Raw genomic sequence first — 15,615 nt, forward strand, 5'->3', positions numbered from 1 at the left:
GGGCAGAAAAACCAGACTGCGGTCACTTGCGGGAAAACACTAAATCTCTCATCAGTTTGTCATAAATAGAATTTCAGCAATGGAAAGCAAGTTTTTCTTTTCTTTTTAAATAAAGGTGTTAATATTTAAATTTAAGCTAGGGATAGAAAGAGATTTGGTGTCTATTATAACAGGAGTTAAAGTATTTTTATGTGGTTTAAGCAAGATTTGTTTTATTCTTTTAGTGGTAAAGATTGTGTCTGAATTCTGTTTAGAGATATATATATATTAACTGACCTTTGTTGTTTTTTTTTAGTAGCATGGGAGAATCCGTCTCTTTCAGGATTTAAGGTTTGTGGGTGGGAGTAAGATAAAAATGCAAGAAATGATGCAGGAGCAGGTGGTGGTGGGAGTGGGAGTGGGTATTGTGGGGCAGGACGTGAGTGGGTTTAAAAAATAGTCCCGCACAGGGCTCTAATTTGGTCCAAAACACATCAAATTGAAAATGTGCAGCTAGCGAGTGGCTTCCCAGAGAGCAGGGGAATAAAGGAAGCCAGAGGAACATTCTGCTAACTATAGCTTCTCTGAATACATGAGTCGGATGAGTACTAAGTTTTCAAATGCTGGCAAGAGTTGCCAAAAGCCAGTGGGTCTGAGCAGAAAACGGGGAGGGGAGCCACGCTACTTAATCTCTTCATTGCCACTATCTGCTAGAGCTTCTGTGCTGAGTGTGGCTGAAGAGGACAGCATCTTGGGTGTTCAGTCCCTACATTGTGCACTTCCAGAGGCAGGAGACAGTTCTTGGGGCAGCACCAGCGGGGTGGTTGGCTCATTGACTTCAGTGAGGGAGGCAGTAGCAAAGCAGTTAATACAACAGCCTGCCTTCCAACATTCTCCCCTTGATAGTTATTTGCCTGTCGTGAAATGGGGAGCGCGGGCGCTTTGATAAGTGTGCTGGAAAGGTGTCTAGTTTCACTACAGCGCCTGTAACTGGCGCTGCATACTCTGCTGTTTGTGGACTATTTGTAATTCCTTACAACCATACTCAGCTGGGAGTCACAGCCGCTGTCCCTACACCTGCACAGTCGCCTCCTTCATTTGCAGAAGCAAATTTGGCAAAAAGCTGGGCTGGATTAGCAAACTTGCCATCCAGCTCCATGCCAGCATGGCCTGCACTTAGGGCACAAGAGCCTTCATTTAGCTTCATTCAACTCTAACACTTCCATTCAGTGACAGAGGGTTCCCAGCAGACGGAGCTGGCCCTAAAAGCACTGGCACTAGTTACTTGGAGGTAAAAACAGCACCTCTAATGCTCAAAGAAGTGGTAGTCAGACCTCCTGGTTCTCTCCTCAGCTCTGCCACTGACTCACTACACAGCCCTGGGGCTAATCACTTATCCTGTCTGTAGCTCAGTGGCCCCGAGTCTCTGAGTCCTTCCAACAACTCCCTGACAGTGCTGCCTGTTTCCCCACATGATGGCAGGACTCCCAGCCAGAGCCAGATTAACCCCACACTGGGCCCGAGGCAAACATGCATTTCTCCTGGGCTGGTGCGATGGGGAGAGCCCAGATGGGGTGAGGAGGTGGGGTTGGCGAGCTAGCCGACCCCTCGCTCACCCTGCAGCAGTGGCTCCTGCCCACAGGGCTGGGGCTGGCTCCTCGCTCCACTGGCATAGCGACCTGGTGCACAGTGTTGCAGTGCCACTCAGGTTTGACCCAGCGCACCAGATCGCAATGCCCAGAGTGGGGAGCTGGTCCCAGCCCTGCGGGACAGGAGCGGTCACTGCCGTGTAAGCATGGGACAGGCTAGCTCTGCAACCCCCCAAGCCTCCCCTCCACACTGGGCTGGGATTAGGGTTGTGGTGCCAGCGCAGAGGATGCTGCTACAGCATTGGTGCCCCCTTGGCGAGGCAAAGACACAGCAGCCTCAGAGGAAGAGAAGGACACTGGTCTCTGATTTTGGGGATCTCTCATGAATTTGGACCCTAGGCATGTGCCTAGTTTGCCTGTAGTTAATCCAGCCCTGCTCCAGGCCACAGTCTCTTTACACTCAGCTATCAGTGCACTGAGGCAGAAGCATCCCAGGGCAGCTTGCTTTGAGAAGTGTAACAGGCAACAGCCTTTGTTTTATTATGGAAGATCCTGCTCTCCCAGATGCCTTCCTCTCAGACTGCATGAGAACACTACGCTGGCATCTCTTGGGACACCAGATAGCTGAGGGAAGTATCTGCATAGCGCCTTTGCTGGGGGCTGCACATCTCTACCCAGTTATTAAAGATCAACACCACTCCTCTGATGTCTGTGGAGAAATTTTGCTAGCTAGGGAATACCGGTTACAGCATGCAACAGCTGATGATGAGGTTACCCATCACATAGCCAAGGCTGGCTCTGCATTTGGAATGCTGTCACAGCACCAACGGAACAAAGGGCATAAAAAAAAGCACCAAGTTCAATGCCCGTCAGGCAGCTGCGCTAACAATGCTTCTATATGGTTGTGAGACATGGACAATATCATCACCACATGAGGAGACTTGATCAGCTCCAAATGAACTGTCTTCAGTCTGTTTGCAGGGTCAAATGGTGAGACAAGACTCCCAATATTGAAATCCTTAATTGTTGTCGGATGTTTGGCATTCAAAGCATGCTCATAAAAGCTCAGCTGTGTTGGTCTGGCATCTCCTTCATATGGCAGACTCGAGAATCCCCAAGGCCATATTTTATGGTCAGCTAACGTGATGCTCCTCTTCTCACGGTGGACGGCACAAACGATATAAAGATGCACTGAAGTCAAACTTGAAATCATGTCAGGTTGACCCCAGTGACTGGGAAGCAACAGCCCATGACAGAGCAAGATGGAGGCAGATTTGTCATCATTAACCTCTGTGAAGCCAGGCACCTTAGCACCTTATGTGAAAAAACATGACAAGCACAAAGCAAGGATACAACAGCCTGCAATGCTCACATACACAAGCCTGTCTGTCCCACAGATCAGTTCTCACATTAGTCTGACCTTGAATTTACATGTTCACCTATAGCGTTTGCTGGATCCTCATATGTCAATGTCAGTGTTGACGTGAGACTCCATCATTTTCAGGGGCAGTGCTTTGGAGATTGGGATAGAGAAAGCAGAAGTTACTAAGTTGACAAGGTAGCAGAGATAAGTAACAAACCTTTCTATACAACTAACAGCCTCCATATCCCTGTATCTACTTTATCTGGAGGTGTGCGCTTCTTGCCACTAAGATCTGCTGATAATTGCATGGAAAAGCAATGTAGGGTATGTCTACACTGCAATCCAAGGTGCAACTGCTGCTTGGGTAGGCACACCACGCTAACATGGCTAAGAATAGCAATGTAGATTTGGTAGCATGGGCTTCAGCAACACAAGTACGCACATAGGGTCCCCAGCATGCTTGGCCAGCCCATGCTACCACATCTACAATTCTATTTTTAGTCGAGTGTAGTGGATTAGCGGTGGCTTCTCCCCCTCTGGGTCAGTGGGACGCTACTCTGCCACACTACACCGAGCTAGTACTGGTAAAGTTAGTGTAGGTGTGTCTGCCCAAGCTGCAGTTCCAATTCTGGCACAGGGCAGGGGCCCTGGACCTGCTTCATTTACAGGGGCCAGCCAGCCCCAGTGCCAGGAGCCTTGCTGGTTATTTCCATTAGGAGGAGAAATGAATGAGAGAGTCAGGTATTCTTTTGTACAATCCTATCTGTTCACCAAGGATGTGCACAAAGTCCTGTTTCCCTGACCACAGCAGGAACAAACAATTGAAGACAGTTTCCTTGTTCAGAAATCTAACTCTGCCTTTCCAGCCAGTACTGTGCCCAAAAGCAGCTGTCTCTGGGCTTCCAACCAGGGCCACACTCACCACTGCTTCTCTTGCTGGCTGGCTTTTGGCTTTCTCCTTGCTTTCTGCCTCTGATGAACACAGACACACACAGAGCTGCAGCCAGGCCCCGTGGCTTAGCTGCTGCTCAGAGCCTTGCCATGCTGGGCAGTGCCTTGAGCGGTGGTTTCCATTATTCCAGCTATCACTAGACAAAAGGCCATTTAATTGTCCCTTCCATTTAATGAAAGCACTTCACACACCCATCTGCTTTAATCAGGTCTGTGATGGATGAGAGGTAATAGCTTTTACTGGACTGTCCTCTAACCAGATGTGATGGTGGTCTGAGGGCTCTGCACTTCACTGATGAGGCTGCCGCAGATTGACTTGGCAAGCTCTGCATTCAATAAGAAGACTGGACTAACTACTATTGGTGAATGAGAGAAACTCTCGAGCCTCCAACATAACAATACTTTACAGACAGGGAGGTGCTCAGATATTTTGATAATGGTTGCCATAGACTGTGTGCAACCCAGACAACTGAACAACTTCAACCAGATTTGCCAGTTGCAGGTGCCAAAAGGGAGGCTGGATATTAAAAAACCCACCCAATGTGTAGCAGTCATAGCAGTGCGAAGGGTGATGCAAACTGCTCGATAGGACCCACATTTTTCACCTGCTGGAGAAACCACTTCCTCCTGACTATCAGATGAACTAGTTTTAAGAGAACCCTCCAGTAAAATCAGTACCTAGTAAGATATAAAATCCTTTATTATGCCTAAAATCTTTGGAAACATATTTTTTAAAATTAGTGAAATTTCATAAATGTGTCTATTGATATGGAGATCACACACAGTAAATTAGTGTTCCCTTTTTCTAAAAGCAATGAACATTGTTATGAACACACTAAACCTCTGTGACTGATTAATTTACTACATATTTAACTCACTGAAACAAGGACATTATTTTAATCTGGAATGATTACTTTATGAACTTTATGACTGACATTTTTTATTCCCAAGTTTAGTGCTTTTAATTAGGTACCTTCTGCATGTCCAGTCTTCACCATCTAGCATGCAGTGGAAAACATGCTCCATTTTCTTTAGAAAGAAATTGCAGAAGAGTGTTTTTTTCAAATGTCATTTGCTTCATTTGGGTTCAGGGATTTGGCTGGAAGGGGGTAAGCAGGGGTGGGAAGGAGAGCAGGGAGACAGTGGGGAGACGGCAGGGCCTGGGCAGAGTGGAGGGGTGGGACCTGGGGCAGAGCCGGGGTGGAGTATGGGTGGGGCCACAGGCAGAAGAGATGGGCTGGGGAGCTAGCCTCCCCAAGGGGCAGTTTCACCCACTGCCCATGACAGTGGGTAAGAGCGGGTCGGCTCCTGCACACCCAGCACACACTGCAGTCTCCTTAGGCAGGGGCCGTAGTCACAGAGCCAAATGCGCCGGCACCGGGCATTCTGCACGAGGGAGAGGATCCGGGGGTCTCTGCGGGGAACTGTGACTCTCCACCACTGTGAAGCGGGCTGGGCGGCTTGGTATCCTTGCTGCTTTGTCCCTTCCCACCCGGGCTGCAAACTCAGGCTGCCGTCGGGCATAGGGGCACCAGTTTAATAATACTGCGAAGGGCCCCATAAATCCTAAGGACAGCCCTGGCAGGAGGCACTGACATACCGTGCTGCAGTTGCTCCACCAGCGCTAATCACAAAAAGAGTTACACCGGGGAGACAACTGTTACACTCCACCCACCTCCTTGCATGATTGCATTTACCGTCCTACATGGAGGGCACAGAAATTATTAACTCCCTGCCAAGGGATACTCATTGAATACATCACGTGAGAAATCCACAGAGCCTCACCGGAAAGGAAGACCTCTCAAGAGATCAGTTACAGTAAACAACTCAAGAAAGATGTATCAAGTAAGGAGATTAAAACATGATTTGTTTTTCCGAACGAGATTTTAGAATCTCTGCTTTAATACAACCCTAGCTGCGAGTGAGCCTGGTGTCTCTCTTAGCAGGGAGTAGACACTTCACTAATACATAGTCAGAGGCAGGCCTGCTGGGAAGTAGACTGAGACAAAGAAAATGCAGCTTAGCATTGAGACTGCAAGAGAAAGGCAGAGACTTCCAATGCTGTAATTAACCAAAACCAGAAAAAGTGACAGAACTTGCTCTACAGCCGCTTTGAAAGCTTCCTGCCTTCTGAATTCAGATGGAATCAGCAATTCCTGTATCTTAACTAGAGCGGATCCGAAAGGGGGGGTTTTCCTTTCAGAAAATTTGGAAAAAATGAAACGTTTTTGGCCAAAACTGACCATTTTCGGTCATTTCAGCTGAAACCCCAAAAATTTCAGCTGAAAACAAAGAAGGTTTTGTTTTTTTGACAAAAGTCTAAATGAGGGTTTTTGTTTTGTTTTGTTTTGTTTTGTTTTTTGCCAAAAAACTGAATAACAGTTTCAAAGGAAATTTTTTAACAAGCCCTACTTTATCTGACTGTTAAAATGACAGCCACCCATTCTGATGCTTGAAAATGTGCTACTGATTTACTCTTTGCAATTAGATGCAGCAGTTAGATTTTCTATTACATTTCAATGCTCATTTATGCTAAGAAGGCATAACACCAGCACTCTACTTTAGGGTTACCATTCGTCCGGATTTACCCGGACATGTCCTCCTTTTGTGTGCTAAAAATAGCGTCCGGGGGGAATTTGTAAAGCACTCACAATGTCCGGGATTTCCCCCTCCCCCGGCAGAGCGAGTGGCTGGGAGGGCTGCAGGAAAGTCCCGGGCTGGACTCCGGAGCAGCTTCCTCCTCCCTGCATTCTGAGCCGGCCGGCAGCTCCTCCTCCTGCAGCCCGCTCCGGCAGCCCTGTGCAGGGCCAGGGACCGGGTTTTGTGTTGTGCAGGGGAGCTCAGCCATGTGTCCGGCTGGCACAGAGCCCAACACCCTGTTCTGAGCAGCAGGGTAAGGGGGGGCAGGAGAAGGGACAGGGAGGTTCTGGAGGGGGCAGTCAAGAAACGGGGGGGGCTTTTGGAGGGGAGTGGAGAAAGTTTTGGGCAGTCAGGGTACAGGTAGGGGGTAGGGTCCTGGGGGGCAGTTGGGGGGGGTCTTAGGAGGGGGCAGTTAGAGGACAAGGAACAGGGAGTCTTATGGTCTTAGCCTATGGCCTACGGCCATACCGGACCGAACGCCCCCGATCCCGTCCGATCTCGGAAGGTAAACCGTCCCGGGCCTGGCTAGTACTTGGATGGGTGACCGCCTGGGAATCCCAGGTGCCGTAGGCACCGGCTCTCTTAATGGCTCTCCATGCGTCTCTGGACCCTCTCAGCTGTCGGGCTTGGACGGAAATATTGCCTGAGGGTAGTGAGAGAATGGGTTATCGGTGAGGTGGGGGTGGGCGTGAGCCCGGTCAATAGGGGCAACCCCTACCAAGATCTGAGCCTTTTCTCACACGCCCGTTAGAGCTCGACATTATGCTGTTTGGGACCCCTCTTTGAGGAAAGCCTCTGGATTGCAAGTCCAACCGCTACCTCCTCGTGGTGAGAGTCGGTAACTGGCTTGGATAGCCAGGCGGATTGCGGAGGACGAACCCACATCCCACATTCAGTGGGGTGTGGGACGGGGTTGGGCAGCCCCATATGGTGCCACATGGATGCCCCCCTGGTAAGGGTAGCCTCCCCCAGGTACGGGTTGACTCCCCCTGGTAAGGGTTAGATTCCCCCTGGTAAGGGTAGTCTCCCCCAGGCACGGGTTAGTTTCCCCCTGGAAAGGGTAAGTTTCCCCCAGGTACGGGTTAGTTTCCCCCTGGAAAGGGTTAGTTTCCCCCTGAGAAGGGTAAATCTTTTAGCTATGGAAAAAAGTAATTTATATTTTTATACCGGATTGGCGCTGGACCGGGTTAATAACGCCCCCGCTGTTGGCTTTGATGCCCCGGCTGACAGTGTTAAATATATTAGGGGTGTGATCAGGGTCGCTGGACCAATGGATAAAATGGTGTGGACTATAATGAAGTCTCATGAGAATGAGAGTGAGAATCAAGTCCTCCCAGTGGAGCATGGAGAGGAGGTAGAGGAGAATGTTTGTGATGATCATGGTGAGGAGATTTTATCTATCTTACCGATGGTTTTTACAAGGGACACTTTTAATGATTTAACTATGGACAGTTTTAATCCAGATTTTAAGTATTTAAGTACATTTGATGATCCATATGTTAGGGAATCAAGTACTGATTTTAATAGGGATCGTAATAAGGATCTTAACAATATTGGTAGTAATATAAATATATTAGAAAGTAGTTCGTGGAAGGATGGGGTTTTTTATTTAGAGTATCCCGTTGATAGTTTTAATTGTCCAATATGTCCCCAGATATTACCAACATTTGGTAAATGGGCCAAACACATTAATGTGGTTCATAAAAGTAAAGCCATACGAGTTGTATGTAGTAAATGTGGAAAATCTTCTCAATATCATAATATAGCTTGCCACTACCCCAAGTGCATACCCAAGAAGGCGGATACCCCAATGAAGAGCCATACGTGCTCGGTCTGTGGGCTTGGTTTTCATACTAGATCTGGATTGAGCCAACACTGTAGACATAGACACCCTGCTGTGAGGAATGAGCAAAGAAAAGAAGATATGGCTGCTAAAAGTAAGATCAAAGAGGGATCGACTAGATCTCGTATATGGACTAAAGATGAGGTTGCGCAGCTTATACAGTTGGAAAGGAAATATATTGGGAAAAGGAATATAAATAAATGTATTGAGAGCGAGATGAGGACCAAAACGAATAAACAAATATCAGATAAAAGACGAGAATTAGCAAAGAAGAAGTTAGTGGTAACAGGAGATAGGGAGGAAGTGACTGAGGTAGAGGACATTAGAGTAAATATATTAGAAATTCCGCCCCCAAGAGAGAGGATTTTCCCACTAAAAGGACATCCAGAAGTGGATTTAGTGGAGAAAATATGTAAACGGGGAAAACAAAGTAGGGAGGGAAGAGAAATAATAAATAGTTTAGGGGAAATTGAAGGATTATTAAAGGAGGATTTAACAAAAGCTCTCGGATGGGCAATGTTGGAAAAATTATGTTATTCATTAGTAGAGGGACAGGACCCTAGAAATGAAAGTCAAATAGAGTTGAGGAATAAAGGAAAAGGGAAGATTAGAAAGGAGGGGAGAAGGAAGCAATTTAATGCAATTAGGAGATATGCTACAAAGAAAGCTAAGTATAAATTCTATCAACAATTATTTGATAAGGATAGAAGAAGATTGACTCGCATTATAATGGGAGAGCCAGATAAGGCTAAGTGTGCTATCCCTATGAAAGAAATTGAGGAATACTATGTAAATATTTTGGGAACAATTGGACATGGTAATATGATAGGGTGGCCATCATCCACAGAGAATGCGGATAATGATATATTAATGAGTCCGATCTCTGTGGATGAGATTAGAATAGCTTTAACAGAAATAAGAAAAGATAGTGCTCCTGGCCCAGATAAAGTAAAAGTGAGCAATTTGTGGGATATTTTTAATTTAGACTCCTTAATACTTACAAAAATTTTTAATATATGGTTTCTAAATAGACAGGTACCAGATGAATTTAAGAAAAATAGAACGATTTTAATACCAAAGACACAAGATGAGGAGGAAATGAAGAAGTTAACATCTTGGAGACCATTGACAATTGGGTCAGTTTGGATTAGAATCTATACCAAAATATTAGCAAAAAGACTGGTGGAAACAGTTAAGATATGTAGTAGACAAAAAGGGTTTATATCTGCCCCTGGGTGTGAGGAAAATATTGCTATATTAGATAATTTGATTAAAGGGGCTAAACGAAATGGGAATGAAATTGCAATAGTGTTCGTAGATCTGGCTAAAGCATTTGATTCTGTGGGACACGGACATATAATAGCCGGGTTGAGAAGATTTGGTATAGATGAACATTTTATAGATATTATTAGGGACCTTTATGATAATTGCACAACTAGGGTATGGGTGGGTGATGAAGCTACTGAGTCTATTTTAATTAGGAGGGGGGTCAAGCAGGGTGACCCGTTGTCCCCAATTTTGTTTAATATTGCTATGGATCCCCTTTTAACTAGATTAGAAGTAGAAGGAAGTGGTTTTTATGTTAAGGGTAATAGTGTCACGTCATTGGCTTTTGCCGATGATGTGGCAATTTTAAGTAGCTCATATAAAGGAATGATCAAAAATTTGGGTATCTTAGAGGAGTTTTGTAAAAATACTAATCTCTCTGTTAATGTGAAGAAAACGAAAGGCTTTCATATTTTAACTAAACATAAAACCTATGTAGTTAATCCTAAGGATAATTGGCAGATAGGGTCAGAGAAGATTGAATATGTTCAACCAGGGGATTTTGAAAAATATTTAGGGGCTAGAATAGATCCCTGGATAGGTGTAGGGGGACCGGTACTTAAAGAAAAATTGAAAGATTGGAGTGAGAATTTAATTAAGGCCCCATTAAAACCGGCCCAAAAAATATTAATTTTACAGACATACATCTTACCGAAGCTATTTTATAATCTTCTTTTAATAGAACCCCCTTTTAATCTTTTAGATGATCTTGATGTGTTAGTTAGAAAAATAGTTAAAGAGATTTTACATTTACCTCAGTGTACCACAGATGGGATATTTTATTCTAGAGGTAGGGATGGTGGTTTAGCTCTCACTAAGTTTAGTGTGCAAATCCCAAATATGTTAATTCGTAAATGGAGGAGACATATTGTCTCGAGAGATGATTGGATGGACCTATCTTATCTATATGCAGGAGAAAATCTTGTGGATAAAATATTGTCATTTAGTGCAGTAACATCTCATCCCAAGAAATGGAGGGAAGAGGAATTTTTAAGATGGTCGGAACTGAGATGTCAGGGAATAGGGATAAAATATTTTAAAAATGATTTAATTAGTAATTCGATTTTTAGAAACTCTAGTAAAGTTAAATCGTCAGCGTATATCGCAGCATTGCAGCTTAGGGCAAATATTTATCCTACTAGGGAGACATTAGCAAGAGGAAGAGGAGGTGTGAATGCTCTTTGTAGATGGTGCGGTAAAGTGCGGGAGACTGTTCCCCATATCTCAGGACAATGTTATAAGACTAAGAATGCTAGGATAAAAAGGCATAATAGAGTAGTGTCTGCAGTTGTAGATAAGGTTGGTAAATTAGGGTGGAAGGCAATGATAGAGCCCCATTTGAGAAATAGTAAGGGTGAGTTAAGAAAGCCGGATATTATATTTATAAAAGGAGATACAGCAGTGGTGGTTGATGTTACAGTGCGATGGGAGGATAATGCCGGAAGTTTGGAACAAGCCCACAGTGAGAAGGTGGCTTATTATCTTGAGTTAGAGGAAGAAATTAAAAACTTAACGGGAGGTAAAAATATCCACTTCTTTGGTTTTGTGCTTGGGGCGCGTGGCAAGTGGAGTGAAGGTAATAATGATTTGTTACAATTATTGGGAATGGACAGAAGTAAAAATTTTAAGGAGAGTATATGTAGACTTGTTTTATATTCCACTATTGGTATGATGGCTATATTCAGTGACAGGTAAAGATCCCGGAGTTTCCATTCCGTGTATCTTGCCAAAACTAAATTTTAGCTATTTTGGTTTCCATGCTCTAAATTTTCAAATTTTTAATATTGTTTTGAACATTAACATATTTAGTGTTATTTAATATCTGCCCTTCAATAGAATGGTTTTAACTATATAATAAATACTTATTAATGGATGAAATTCCAATTTAAATTATTAGTTTATTTATTTATTTATTTTAACTACTGGATGTGGATGCGGACTGGCCGCGTATAGTAACCAGGAAAGGGCAGGTAGTCACGCCTGTACATAAATAGGGGGTGGGGTTCTGGAGGGCAGTTAGGAGCAGGGGTCCCAGGAGGGGGCAGTCAGGGGACAAGGAGCGGGGGGTAGGGGGCTGGGAGTTCTGGGGGGGAGCTGTCAGGGGGCAGGAGTGGGGAGAGGGATCGGAGCAGTCAGGGGACAGGGAGCAGAGGGGTTTAGATGGGTTGGGAGTTCTGGGGGGGCTGTCAGGGGGCAGGAGTGTGGAGAGGGATCGCAGCAGTCAGGGGACAGGGAGCAGAGGGGTTTAGATGGGTTGGGAGTTCTGGGGGGGGCTGTCAGGGGGTGGGGAGTGGTTGGATGGGGCGTGGGAGTCCCAGGGGTCTGTCTGGGGGTGGGAGTGTGGATAAGGGTTGGGGCAGTCAGGGGACAAGAGGCAAGGAGGCTTAGATAGGGAGTGGAGTCCCGGGGGGCAGTTAGGGGCAGGGGTCCCAGGAGGGGGCAGTCAGGGGACAAGGAACGGGGGGAGGGTTGGGGGTTCTGGGGGGGTGGGAAGTGGGAGGGGCAGGGGCGGGGCTAGGGCGGGGCTCCTCCCGTCCTCTTTTTTGCTTGTTGAAATATGGTAACCCTACTCTACTTAGAACTGTATTTTATATAAACATTATGTATTTGTGGGAGGTAAAAGGAGAAAAAGAACAAAAGTGGAGAGTTTTCTTTCTTTTTGAGGAAGATTTTTTTTTAATATAAATCTGCTTCTTTTTGCTTTAAAAATTCAGGTCTTGTCTGCCCTGGAAAACTCTAAATGGAGAACTAGTGAAATTTTGACATCACAGAAGTCAAGGGAGTGAGGCCCTGATAAAGTTAAAGTTACACGTGTGCATAACTACCACCAGTCAGACCTGTGCTGCTATACCTGTGCTAGGTGAGGAAGGCAGCCCAGCAATGGGAAGCTGGCTGGAGGGGAGCCAAAGGTCTGTGGAAGACTCCAAAAAAGGAAGGCCTGGGAGCAGCTGCTCAGGAAAAAGCAGGGAGCCACCCAGGAGGAGCTGAGAGGAGAGAGGGAAAGGAGCCCGGTCAGGGTGAGAGCTGAGCTGAATGGATGGACAGAAGAGTGCCTGAATTGAAGGGGAAAAAACAGGCTGCTTGGATTGGCCCAGTTTGAGACTGGCAAGAGTCTGTGTTTTGGACTTGGATTCACTGGGAAGGATGGGATTAGCTGGAGGGCCGAGCCACTGCAGCAAGTCACCTTTATGGATGGAGTAGGCTGAAGATTGTTGTGGGGAAACTGAGGCAGAGTGCTGTAATGCTGGGTCTTGCACTGAGGGGGTTCTCTGAGATGGTGACTCCTCTACCGGTGCTTTTGGAAGCTGTAGTGTTCACAAGGCTCAGGTGTTCTTAATCCAAATCAGTTTTAGAGGAGGTGGTGATAAAAACACCTGAATGCTGGCTACACAATAGCTGCCACAAATGCTACCACAGATAGAGCTTCACTTTGGGGGAATTAAGGGTCCATCAAATCTTAGTGTAGTCACAGCCTTATACAGAGTGACCAAAAATCTTTGCTTTGTTTTTTCATTTTGTTCTTGTCACCACCCATTTAACTCCAATGCCCAATGAACTTTTAGGACAAAGGCTGTCTTTGTTAAATACTCAACACCCTACATTTACAATGTGAAAGCTCACATTAAACATGACCCAAGAAATCCTCCAGCAAAACTTGGGCCAAGATTTCATAGATCCTTAGTTTAAGGCCAATAGGGACCACTAGATCATCTAGTCTGACTTCCTGTTTATCACAGGCTATTACATTTCACTGTTACCCTTGTATTGAGCCCAGTTTGACATTTCTGTTTAAAAATAATAAAGCATAAAACACCCACCTTTTCTTTTTCTTTAAGCCCCTCAGCACTTCTTCATAGATCACAAAGATAAAAAAAAAAAAAGACATAAACTCAATGTTATTATAATTCCTTTTGAGGCTATGTTGAACAATCGCAGATTGTTTATAGAGGTTTAGGTAAGCTGATTAATATCAAGGCTGATTTGCTATGGGTCAGGATTAGTTGCTGAGGCTTTGTCTACACTGGCAAGTGAAAGACAAAACTTTTGTCATTCAGAGTGTTAAAAAAACACACAACCCCGAAAGCCAAAAGTTTTGTCGATGACAACAAGCCACGTTAGTGTTGTCGGCAGGAGCGCTCTCCTCCTGACAATGCTAACGCTGCTCTTTGAGGGTGGAAGTATTTGTTGGCAGGAAAGCTCTCTCCTGCTGACAAACAGCGGCTACACTGCATGCCTTTTGGCAGCACGGCTGTAGCAGCAGAGCCGTATAACAAAAAGCTGCATAGTGTAGACATAGCCTAAGAAAGTTTCTGGTTACTGCTGAAATCCTCTAGCAAGTCTTTCCAAATCAGGCTGAGAGAGTAGGGTGCAGATCAATATTTACACAAAGAGGGAGAGCACTGCAAGCCAATTTACGGTAGCATTTCACAGCAGAACTAAAGCTTTTCACACAGATAGGAAGCAAAGAACCCTCAGATAGGGTTACCATTCGTCCGGATTCCCCCCGGACATGTCCGGCTTTTTTCAGTTAAAAATAGCGTCCGGGGGCAATTTGTCAATGTCCGGACTTCCCCCGCCCCCATGCAGAGCGTGCGGGGCTTACAGGGCAGCCGGCTGGATGGTGCCACTCGCAGGGGGCTCCGGCAGCCAAAGCCCTTCATCCACTTCCCCCCTCCTCTCTCCTGCAACTTGACACCACTCCCCTCCTCTCCCTCCCTCCCCCGGCCCTGCATTCACAGATCGCCGGCCGTCGCCTCGGCCTCCGGCAGTCTGGAGCTCCAACCCTGCTCCCCTCCCCCGCTGTCGAGTACGCTGCTCTGCAGCACAGTAAGGGGGCCGGGGGTCAGAGAAGCGGCAGGGAGGTTCTGGGGGGGGGGGGTAGTCAAGAGACAGGGAGCAGGGGGAGGGTTGGATGGGTCAGGAGTTCGGGGGGGGCTGTCTGGGGGTTGGGGGTGTAAGGTTTTGGGCAGAGTACAGGTGGGGGGGGTCTCAGGAGGGGGCAGTTAGGGGACAAGGCACAGGGAGGCTTAGGTAGGGGGTGGGGTTCTGGAGGGCAGTTAGGAGCAGGGGTCCCAGGAGGGGGCAGTCAGGGGACAAGGAGCGGGGGGGGGGTTGGGAGTTCTGGGGGGGGGCTGTCAGGGGGCAGGAGTGGGGAGAGGGATCGGAGCAGTCAGGGGACAGGGAGCAGAGGGGTTTAGATGGGTCGGGAGTTTGGGGGTGGGCTGTCAGGGGGTGGGGAGTGGTTGGATGGGGCGTGGGAGTCCCAGGGGTCTGTCTGGGGGTGGGGGTGTGGATAAGGGTTGTGGCAGTCAGGGGACAAGGCGTGGGGGGGAGGGTTGGGGGTTCTGAGGGGGCAGGAAGTGGGAGGGAGTGGAAGGGGCGGGGCTAGGGCAGGACAGGGGCGGGGCTAGGGCAGGGCTCCTCCCGTCCTCTTTTTTGATTGTTGAAATATGGTAACCCTACCTCAGAACAATGAGACAGTTAGGGTTTCAGACACAGACAAGCTTCTCTTCCCTCCAAGGTTTGTTGCTCATATAACCTTGCTCAGGCTCAGTAGCACTGAACACAGTCTAATCTCGCTCATTCTGGTCAGGGACTGGATGTGGGGAAGCAGAAGTGTGGTGGGTATTCTACTCATGCATTACTTACAAGCCCAGAATAAGCACACATTTCAGCTAAAGTGTTCAGCAATAAAATATTGAACAATGTCTACATATTTAGTGTGGTCATTTGGCTTCAGAGTGAATACCTGTTGAGCTGAATAGCAGCAGTTCCCATCTCTTTTCTAGAACCATTGTTTCCGGCTATCTGGCTGCAGGCTCAGTGAGACAGTATGACATTGAGCCACAATCAGAAGCTCTTTGCCACCATATGGGCTAGAGACTTCATCCTTTAAAGAAAAAAATGGGATACTAACTTCTGAG

At 46.6% G+C, this 15,615-nt stretch overlaps 1 long non-coding RNA gene and 1 other non-coding gene across 2 annotated transcripts; both read left to right on the forward strand.

Moving 5' to 3' along the window:
- The first annotated feature begins 5,565 nt into the window (after nucleotides 1–5,565).
- On the forward strand, nucleotides 5,566–13,507 carry LOC112061209 (uncharacterized). Its single transcript, XR_002890142.3, has 2 exons — nucleotides 5,566–5,727; nucleotides 12,406–13,507. It is a non-coding gene; the product is annotated as an uncharacterized LOC112061209 (long non-coding RNA).
- LOC135974095 (5S ribosomal RNA) lies at nucleotides 6,977–7,095 on the forward strand. The gene has a single exon (XR_010591245.1). It is a non-coding gene; the product is annotated as a 5S ribosomal RNA (ribosomal RNA).
- Nucleotides 13,508–15,615: the final 2,108 nt, after the last annotated feature.

The sequence above is a fragment of the Chrysemys picta genome, chromosome 10 (assembly GCF_011386835.1).
Source record: "Chrysemys picta bellii isolate R12L10 chromosome 10, ASM1138683v2, whole genome shotgun sequence".
Classification (NCBI taxonomy): Eukaryota; Metazoa; Chordata; order Testudines; family Emydidae; genus Chrysemys; species Chrysemys picta.